The sequence below is a fragment of the Mirounga leonina genome, unplaced genomic scaffold, assembly GCF_011800145.1.
Source record: "Mirounga leonina isolate KUSES-001 unplaced genomic scaffold, KU_Mleo_1.0 Mir_53, whole genome shotgun sequence".
Classification (NCBI taxonomy): domain Eukaryota; kingdom Metazoa; phylum Chordata; class Mammalia; order Carnivora; family Phocidae; genus Mirounga; species Mirounga leonina.
The window spans coordinates 18,622,218-18,632,636 of NW_023270807.1; the positions used below are offsets into that span (position 1 = coordinate 18,622,218).

The window sequence follows — 10,419 nt, forward strand, 5'->3', positions numbered from 1 at the left end:
ACAACTGGGTAATATGTACCTTTTCAAGGTTGGCAATTAAAAGATTAAACAATTTCAGACTGATTGGACTCTCTCTGCTAGTCAGTGGAGTATGGCTTTTGGAAGAAATTGACTGTGAGGTTTTCATGAACTGGATGCCAGGTCCAAGGTAGATGAGAAACCGCTACATGAGCCTAGCAGGGAGCTGATGTCCGTAAATGGCAAGTAGATCTCTGGAATACTGTTTATATTGGGTTTTAGATAAAATAAGGGCACCCAATTAAATGTGAGTTTCAGACACATAATAAATGATTTTTTTGGTACTGGCACAAAAAATAGACATATAGATCCATGGAACAGAAGAGAGAGCCCAGAAACAAACTCACGTTTATATGGTCAATTAATCCTCGACAAAGGAGGCAAGAATACACAATGGGAAAAACAGACTCTTCAACAAATGGTGTTGGGGAAACTGGACAGCTACAAGCAAAAGAATGAAACCGGACCACTTTCTTATACCACCCACAAAAATAAGCTCAAAATGGATTAAAGATCTAAATGTGAGACGTGAAACTATAAAAATCCTAGAAGAGAGCAGAGGCAGTAATCTCTCTGACATCGGCCATTGCAACATTTTTCTAGATATGTCTCCTGAAGCAAGGGACATAAAAGCAAAAATAAACTGTTGGGACTACATCAAAATAAAAAGATTTGCACAGTACAGAAACAATCAACAAAAAAAAAGGCACCTCCTGAATGGGAGAAGATATTTATAGATGATATATCTGCTAAGGGGTTAATATCCAAAATATATATAGAACTTCTACAACTCAACACCCACAAAACAAATAATCCAATTTAAAAATGGACAGAAGGCACGAACAGACATTGCTCCAAAGAAGACATACAGATAGCCAACAGGCACATGAACAGATGCTCAACACAACTCAGCGTGAGGGAATTGCAAATCAAAACCACAATGAGATATCACCTCACTCCCATCAGAATCACTAAAATCAAAAACACAAGAAACAACAAGTGTTGGTGAAGATGTGAGAAAAAGGAACCCTCGTGCACTGCTGGTAGGAACAGTATGGTGCCACCCCTGTGGAAAACAGTATGGAGGTTCCTCAGAAATTAAAATTACAATTACCATATGATCCAGTAATTCCACTACTGGGTATTTACCCAAAGAACATGAAAACACTAATGCAAAAAATATATACACCCCTATGTTTATTGCAGTATTATTTACAATAGCCAAGGTATAGGAGCCACCCAAGTGTCCATCAATAGATGAATAGGTAAAGAATGGGTTAAACACAGATGAATAAGTGGATAAATACATACCACATATACACAATGGAATATTACTGTTATAAAAAAGAATGAAATCTTGCCATTTGCAACAACACAGAGTGACCTAGAGGGTATAATGCTAAGTGAAATAAGCCAGTCAGAGAAAGACAAATACCATATGATGTCACTCATATGTGGACTATAAGAAACAGAACAAAAAAAAAAAAAAAAGAAAGAGAAACAAACAAAATCAGACTCCTAAACACAGAGAACAAACAGACGGTCACTAGAAGGGAGGTGGGTGGGGGATGGGTGAAATAGGTGATGGGGATTGACAGTATACTTGTAATGAGCACTGAGTAATATATAGAATTGTTAAATCACTATATTGTATACCTGAAACTAATGTAACATGTTAATGTTACTGATACTAGAATTAAAAACAAATTTTTAGTAAAAAAAGATACAAGCTTTTAAAAAATAAATGATTGTTTAGTATTAGTATGTCCTAAATGTTGTTTGAAACATACTTACACTAAAAAGTTATTTATTATTTACCTGAAATTCATATTTAACTGGTGTCCTGTATTTTCTCTGCTAAATCTGGAAACTCAGTTCTTATGCTTTTTCTTCTCTTCCTCACTCCAGTCAGCCTTCCTAGCCTCTGGGCCTTTGCACTTACTATTTGTTCTGTTTAGAATACTCTACCTTGAGCTGCTGTTTGTCCCCTATTATGTCCTTTCTCACGGTATTTTGACATTATATGTTTAATATCAATTTCCCCCATGCTATGAACTCTTGGGAAAAGGATCTTCATCTTGTTTTCAGTCAAGCTCCCATTGCCTGGCACAGCACCTGGCACAGAGAGCTCAATAAATAATATAGTGTTTGAAAATAAATGGAGGGGCACCTGGGTGGCTCAGTCAGTCAAGCGTCTGCCTTCAGCTCAGGTCATGATCCCAGGGTTCTGGGATCAAGTCCCGTGTCCGGCTCCTTGCTCAGCGAGGAGTCTGCTTCTCCCTCTGCCTCTCCCCACCCCCCTCATGCATTCGTTCTCTCTCTCTGTCTCTCTCTAAAATAAATAAATATTTTTTTAAAAAAAGAAAAGAATTAAGTGGAAAATGTTTAGCAAATGCCAAAGTAGAGAAAATAGTATAACAAATCCTGATGTACTGATCCCCCTGCTTCAGCAATTGCCAACAATCCTTTTTCATCAACACCCTTTGGTGGGTGGTACGCAGGCCTCCTAAATGTCCAAATCCCTGGAACCTGGAAATGTGATCTTATTTGGAAAAGAGGTCTTTGCAGAGGTCATGAAATTAAGGAACTTGAGATGAAATCATCCTGGATGACCTGGGTGGATCTCAAATCCAATAATGCATGTCCTTATAACAGAAGAGAAAACACAGACACACAGATGTGAGGTTGTTTGAAGGTAGAGGCAGAGAGGGAGGTGATGTGGCATTGAGCCAAGAGAAGCAAGGATTGTAGAAAGCCACCAGAAGCTGCAAGAGGCAGGGAAGGATTCTCCCCTCGAGCCTCTGGAGGAAGTACAACCCAGCTGGCCTCTTGACTTTGGACTTCTGGCCTCTGAAAGTGTGGATTGTGTTGTTCTAAGCCACCCATTTGTAGTCACTGGTAGAGTAACCATGAGAAACTAGTATGTACTCCCACCTACTGCCCCCAATACCATGGGATTATTGTGAAGCAAATCCTAGACAGCATATCACTCCATCTATCAAAAACTTAGCATGGTAATCTGTAAAAGGTAAACACTTTGGCTAAACAGAACCATACTATTCTCCTATCATGCTCACTTTTTAATTCCTGACTTTTATTAAATTTTCAGCATTCAAATTTCCCCCAATGTCTCATGAAGTTTTCTGTACAGTTGGTTTATTGGCATCAGAATCCAAGCAAGGTCCACAGATCACATTTGAGTGAGATGAATAAATATATTTTGAGACATGGATAAATGAACACAGACGTCAGGCAGGGGAATTGTGAGAAATTCCCAAAGCCCAGACTCACACCCTTGGGCCATCGAGGTGTACTCGGAGCCCTGGGCAATGTTATCACCATTTCCAGACACACCATTCCCAAAACATTTTATTATAGAAAGAAAAATCTTGTTTCATCCCAAAGATGAAACAAGAACATATTTTTATGGCATTACCCAGAGGGGTAGCTATTTTCCTGTGGGTACATGAGAAGGTCAGATATGAATTTCTACACTCAACTCTTTGAAAGGCTAGGTAACAAATGTTATATGACAATTCCTAGAAAGATCAAAGAGACCACATAATCTATGTTTTCCTATGTTAATTTTTAATTCCAAGAGACAGAATAGAGGGACTGAATACTGATTTTATATTTGATCCTAATGAAAAAGAATAAATAATAGTTTAAAAAGTTAAATTGGCTCATAGGAGCATTATTATTTAATTACCACTAAACCTTGGCAACTTTTCCTAGTCTCATGATAGCCAGGATTTACATTTAGGTAACGCACTTCATTGCTGGAAAACCTCAGCAGATTGGTTCTGCATGTGCTGGACATCCATTCCTGCTTCATTTAATCCTGAAAATCTTCTTGGCTTGTTCTAAACTTTTCTCATCGATGGGAGGCTTCCTCGGGCTGCTAGGCTGCAGAAACTTCTTCACGGTGGGGAGATTGCTGATTCTGGTTTTCAGGGCCTGCAATGCACAAGGGCACAGCCTCAGAACGGAGCCAAAGACCAACCCCATCGCTAGCACAAGCCAGGGAATCAGAGACCGTCCTGCAAGGACCAACTGAGTCCCCTCCATCAGCACCAGTGTGTGGCTGAAAAAGACACCCAGGGAGACATGAGGGTTGGAGGAGAAAAGACAGCTCAATGCCATTTGCCCCAAAAACATCTTTCTTTCAGACTCATTTTGGTTTCAGGTTTTCCCTATCTCCTTCCCTACACATAAATCCTGTAGATTCATCACTCTTGTGCAACCCAGGGAAGAGGAATGTGTCTGTCAGATACCAACACACATAAAGTCTCCAGACAGACGAAAATATAGGAAAAGTGTCCTGGAACAGAAGACAGAAAATATAGAAAGGTAAACCATGAGACTGGTCAAAACCAGTCAGCCCACTGAGAGAGGGACAGGGAGAGAGGGAGACTCTGCCCAGAGAAACACTAGGAGCAGGAGTGGAGGGAAGGAAGCGGGAGGAAGGAGAGCCACTCAGGCAGACGCATGAAGGATACACCTGTATAAGGGAAACCCCAGAGAAAACAAGGACAGAAACCATAATGGAACGGGGATGGGGAGGTTGATGCTGAGCCCTGGGTCCTTCTCCTGGTGAAGACAATCTATTCTTCTTGGGGAAGCATCCACCTCAAATGTCCTTGGCATGACAAGATTCTGTGCCTCAACCAGCCCCTAGGACCTAACTCTGGAGGGAGTTGTGGGGCTGAGAAGGAACAATGACGGAACCAGAGTCCAAATGTCAAATCCTGAGGTGGGAGATGTGAGCCTTCCCTCCTGAAAGCTGTGAGAGAGATCACCTTCAGCAGAGGGAAGTAGGCCAGAAGGCTGGGTCAAGCTCTTCCATATAGAAGAGAAGTTCAACCAGGTGAATGTCAGCCCTGCTCAGCGTGTTGCCAACAAGGTAGTCTTGTCCATGGCTCTTTAACATCTGGAGGATTTGAGGAATCACATGATGTGCTCAGGCACAGTCAGGCTGGGCCCCTCTGCTCCTCTCTGCTCTCCAGCCAGACCTCCCCACCTCTGCCGCCTCACTGAGAGGGTGTGGGCTTCAGACCCTCTGCATTGCCCCTGACTCACTGAGACACTGGGTCTCTGCTGTTCTTTCCCTCAGCTGAAGTCCTGGCTAGTGTCTCTCCTGACCCATTGCTGTCATTGTATTCCTCTTGGATCAAAGCCCCTGCATGGTGCTCTGCAAGATCTATTCCAACCTCAGAGCCTTCAACCGCCCAAGCTCTGACTATGACCAGGGAGGTCTGCTGAATAGAGAATTCTAGATTGGGTCCTGGTTAGTTGAAGTCTTGCTGGAAAACTGAAATTTGGGTATAACTGGTACAATTCTCCCTCACCATCAGTTTTTATAAAATGCCTTGCGAGTCAGGGTGCTACTGGGAGTGAAGGTCAATGCCTAAGGAATGCCAGTCAGGCACTATCTTTCCTTGCTTCCAAGTCCAGTGCCCCAAAGCGCTCACCAGTCCACTTACTTTCTCAAACACGGGGAGATAACGATCTGTTGTTCTCTCTTTGATCAGGGCAATCTTGGCATCTTTTTGGTCAGGTGGGCACAGAGGCAAAACAATGATCATTTCATTCAAATCTGCCATACCTTCTGTGTACATATCTATCCTGAAAGACAAAGGGACCAAGTTGTCAAATGTCTCCTGCCTTGATTTTATAGTTGAAAAACATACAAGAATGGGAATCAGGAGGTGGGAAAGTGGCTCAGCTCCCACTGGATGCGTTTTTATTGCCACCCATTCAGCTCAGATTTTTACTTGATTTGAACATTTCATTCTGGAACAAGCCATCAACGTAGATACATGTCTAGCTCTTATGTGCAAAATTTTCATCATACACATGACCAAAGAGGGGGACAGAGAGCATTGGTGACCTGTCCAGAGTCGCAGAGAAATTGGTGCAATCCTGCATGTACCCCCCTACAGGGACCGTACCTGGGCCTTGCCATATCTGTTGTGATTTGTTCTCTGCACAAGGTCATGTGACTCATGTGGCTAAGCCCTGCCACCGAAGTGATCTCTAGAGAGAGTCCCTGGCACAGCCATCTCAGTCATGTCCCTCCTGTCTCGTCCTGTTGCACACCCAGGCCCACTGATGTGCCCAATATCAGCAGGCTTTCCAATTATTTTCCACAACCCTGTCCACATACAGTTGCCCAACTCTGACCTTGTTTGCATTTCTCAAGTCTTCACCTAAAACATCCCCTGAAATGGTGAAATTCTTAATAGTTTCAACCAGTACATGTTATAGGGGATCTCTTTCTTTTGTTTCAAACTGGCATTTCTATTATATATAAGTATAATAGAAATTATAGAAATTTCAATACCAGCTTATTGAAATATATTCACATACCATAACTGTCACCCTTCAAAATATATTTTCAGTAGTTTTTAGGATATTAGGAAACCATCACCACTTTCTAATTCCAGATCATTTTTATCACCCTGAAAACAATTCTGTGCCTTTGACAGCCACTCCCCATCTCCTCGCCCCTCCAGCCCCAGGCAACCACTCAACTACTTTCTGTTTCTATGGATTTGAATGTCTGGACATTTCATATCATTGGAATCATACAATATGTGACCTTTTGTAACTGGTTTCTTTGATTTAATACATTTTCAAAGCTCATCCATGTGGTAGCATGCATCAGTACTTTATCCCTCTTCATATCCCATTGTATGGATAGGCCACCTTCTGCTCATCCATCCATCATTGATGGTCATTTTATTTGCTGCACTTTTGTGACTATTTTTTTAATTAATTTTTTAAAGATTTTATTTATTTTTCAGAGAGAGAGAGAACACAAGCAGGGGGAGCAGCAAGGAGAGGGAGAAGCAGACTCCCCTGAGCAGGGAGCCCAATGTGGGACTAGATCCCAGGACCCTGGCATCATGACTTGAGCCAAAGGCAGACGCTTAACAGACTGAGCCACCCAGGCGTCCCTCGCCTTTGTGACTATTAAGAACAATGCTGCTATAAACTTTTGTGAACAAGTTCTTGTGTGGATTTTTTCATTCTCCTGGGTGTATACATAGCAGTGGATTTACTGACACACAATAACTATGTGTAATTTTTGTGTAACTGCTACAGTTCCCTATAAGATTTAAATTTCAATCATGTGATCCCATCACAACAGACAGGAAATCCCCCAGATATTTCCATATTGACTAAATCTGGCTGCTTTAGTCCTGTATCAAAATGTTCAAGGTAATCCTAGCATTTTGAGGACCAGCCTCTGCTAACCCTTGTCAAGTGGCCAGTTCATGTAACTGGCTGATACGTTAGGTTCTTGGTCATTATTCTTGTAATTTCTGGAACTTGAGAATCCAAAGGATCTTCCTTTGGCTTTCCCAAGCCTTCTTCTCTAGACACTCAGATACTTTGGCCTTGGTTCTAGCTGTTGGGTGTATCCAGCTCCTAAAAGCCTGAGTATCTGGAGTCTTGTTTCCACTATCCTCCTGGCTTCATAGTTCATCAGTTTTGGGAAACTCTGTCAGTGTACTATATCCATAGACTGCACCCCCTTATACAATCATACTCACTTGAATCCACTCCAAGTTTACTATTTCTCTCCCTCATAGGTCTCTGCTGTGCTAGAACCTCTGTTATAACACCAAGACCTACACAGCTGTTGGCCATGAAACCTGTGAGCACAGTCCTGCTCACTCAGGGAAGGAACAAGATTGTTCCTGCTAATTGTTGATGAAAGCACAGAAAAAGTACCACACAGGGCTCTCTCCTTTAGGTCTCTCCCATAGAGGTTGTATTTGGGGGCCATGTAGTTGAGAATGGTTCTGGTCTGCACCAGCGTCATTCCATCGATGTCCACCATTGGTACTTGCTGGGACATCAGACTTCTGTCTCTTGAAAAAAGAAAAGAAGAAGCAGAGTGAAATGTTTTCTGGGTTACACTCTTCTCAGATGGAAAACATGTTTGTTGAGATAAAAAATGAAATTAGAATTACCTGGTAACACTCTAGCAGAATGGCATTTTGTATTTATGTTCCCAGAGTCTTCGTTTTTCCTAGCAATCACTCTTTTACTTTCTAGCCACCATGCCATGTGTCCATCCATGTATGTATCCATGGGTACCTGCTCAAATACCCACCCACGTACATGAGAAGTCCCTTATAATTTTGTGTCAATTTATTTCTTAAATCATGGAGATTTTAGGAAGATGTTGGAAGAGACTACAACAAGGCTACCAACCAGGTGCCATTCCAAATGGGAAGTTCCAAAGGAAGTCTGTAACAGCACTCCGGCTGGTCTGAAGGGTTAACCTATGTCAAGCTAACATGCTTCTGATTTGCTGACGTTAAGTCCCTGGATTCTTAGCAGACAGACCACTGGCCTTGAGGAGGGAAAGACCAGAACTTTCCCGGGATGCAGAGGCCAGTAAGTCTGTTCGAAGTGGCCTCTGCTTTCTGATTAGCCTAGCAATTTTTTTAGCCAAATGTTCTTTTTTTAGGTCACACAAATGATTTTAGTAACCTTCCTTTGTGTATCTGTAGACTGCTCTCCTTTGCAGAAAGAACAGTTACTGTTGCACGTCATGAAACAGGAACCCCACACCCTCGCACAACCCTGAACACTGAAATAACATTTGTATCACGGAGGCTGCTTGTAATCAAGGAATGTTGCAGGCCACTACCCTCCCTTTACCGATTAACTGCCCTAAACTTCTTTAAAAACCCCTTTAGAAGCCTCGGAGTTGGCTTTTGGACAAGAGTCCAGCTACTCCCCAGGTGGCCAGCCTTCTGATTAAAGCTCATATTCCTCTTCAATCAAATCCTATCTCCTGAGTATTGGCCTTTCAAATGACAGGCAGCCGAACTTGGGGCTCGGTAATAAGTCTCATGGTATTCATGGCATTTAAGGCAGGTTTTGAGAGACATTCCTATGTAGGGGTCCCTTTCCCTGCTCTCCAAAGTTTCTACTTATTGCTATGTATATTTCAGAAGCATAAGAACTATTTTGAAGATAACCACAATAATACACCTAAAATTATACTTAAAAATTAACAAAAATTCTCTAATACCATCTAATATTCAAGCAAACATCAAGTTTCCAAATTTCGTAGGTGTCATACGTACTTACAGTTTGTTGACATACAAATCCAAATAAGGTCCACACATTTGATCAGTTGTTGTGTCTTTTGTTTCCCTGAAAATTTGTTTATGTGCTCTCTCATGGACAAGATGACTTGAATTTTCATTCAGTCAAATTGGTCCATTTCTTTCTTTTTTTTAAATTTTACTTATATATTTGTCAGAGAGAGAGAAAGAGAACAAGTAGGGAGAGAGGCAGGCAGAGGGAGAAGCAGGCTTCCCACTGAGCAAGGAGCCCAATGTGGGGCTGGATCCTAGGACCCTGGGATCATGACCTGAGCCAAAGGCAGACGCTTAACCAACTGAACCACGCAGGCATCCCCAGTCCATTTCTTTCTTAATATGTGGATATTTTTACTTAAGGTAAAACTATTCACTTGCCATCTAGTATGGAAATCTCCTAGTTTATGAGAGAAAACTACTTTGATCCAGTCATACTTTTATATTCACCTTAAGATGACCTCACTTAGAACACACCTCTACTCCAGCTGCAGCCAGGAGCCACCCGATGGACTCCATTCTGCCGCATCCACTGAAGTAGTGAAGCTCGGGCTCCCCCGCCATGATGATGTCTCCTGGTTTCCCTAAACCTGGATAGATGGGTGGATGGATAACCATTGAACGAATGAAACCATGGAAGCAAACTGTACTTTATGATGTGCATTCAAACAGAAGAGCGAAGTGTCTGCGTTCTTCACAGGACTGTTGGAGGAGTCCCATGGAGGGCTTCATGGCCCAAACTCTGACCCATCAGTGGCCATTATCATGAAATTGCACCAAACCAGGCTCAGGTTGCTGTTCCTTCTCACAAGGAGGGCATAACTAGGGCTGCCTCGATCCCGCACAGGTTCTGGCCCTGGGAGCCTGTGAGGGGCACTGAGACCAAAGGACCTCACTCACAGGGAGGAGGAAGAGGGAGCAGTCAGTCTCCATCCATTGGCTGTCATGCTCTACTTGCTCAAAAGCATTAACTGGGCCTTTGTCTTCCCCTGACTGTTGCCAAAACCTTCTACATTCTCTCCATAGAAAAGGATACTCAACCCATTTTTTTTCAGTTGAAATTCTATGGTTTTCTACTGCTGGGCAAATTTGATTTTACAATCTAGAAAAAGAGGATGTTAGTGCATTACCTTTAGAGTATATGTAAAGGAACTAATAGTGATCACATAAAAGGCGTTTTTCTCCTTTTTATCCTCATTTCATCTCCATAAAAATTACTTGAGGGGGATTCTGTAATTTTTTTAAAGGTTTTTTATTCACTTATTTGGAAGAGAGA

General features: G+C 42.1%; 1 pseudogene; it reads right to left on the minus strand.

Moving 5' to 3' along the window:
- Positions 1–3,849: 3,849 nt before the first annotated feature.
- Positions 3,850–9,707, minus strand: LOC118000929 (annotated as a pseudogene).
- Positions 9,708–10,419: the final 712 nt, after the last annotated feature.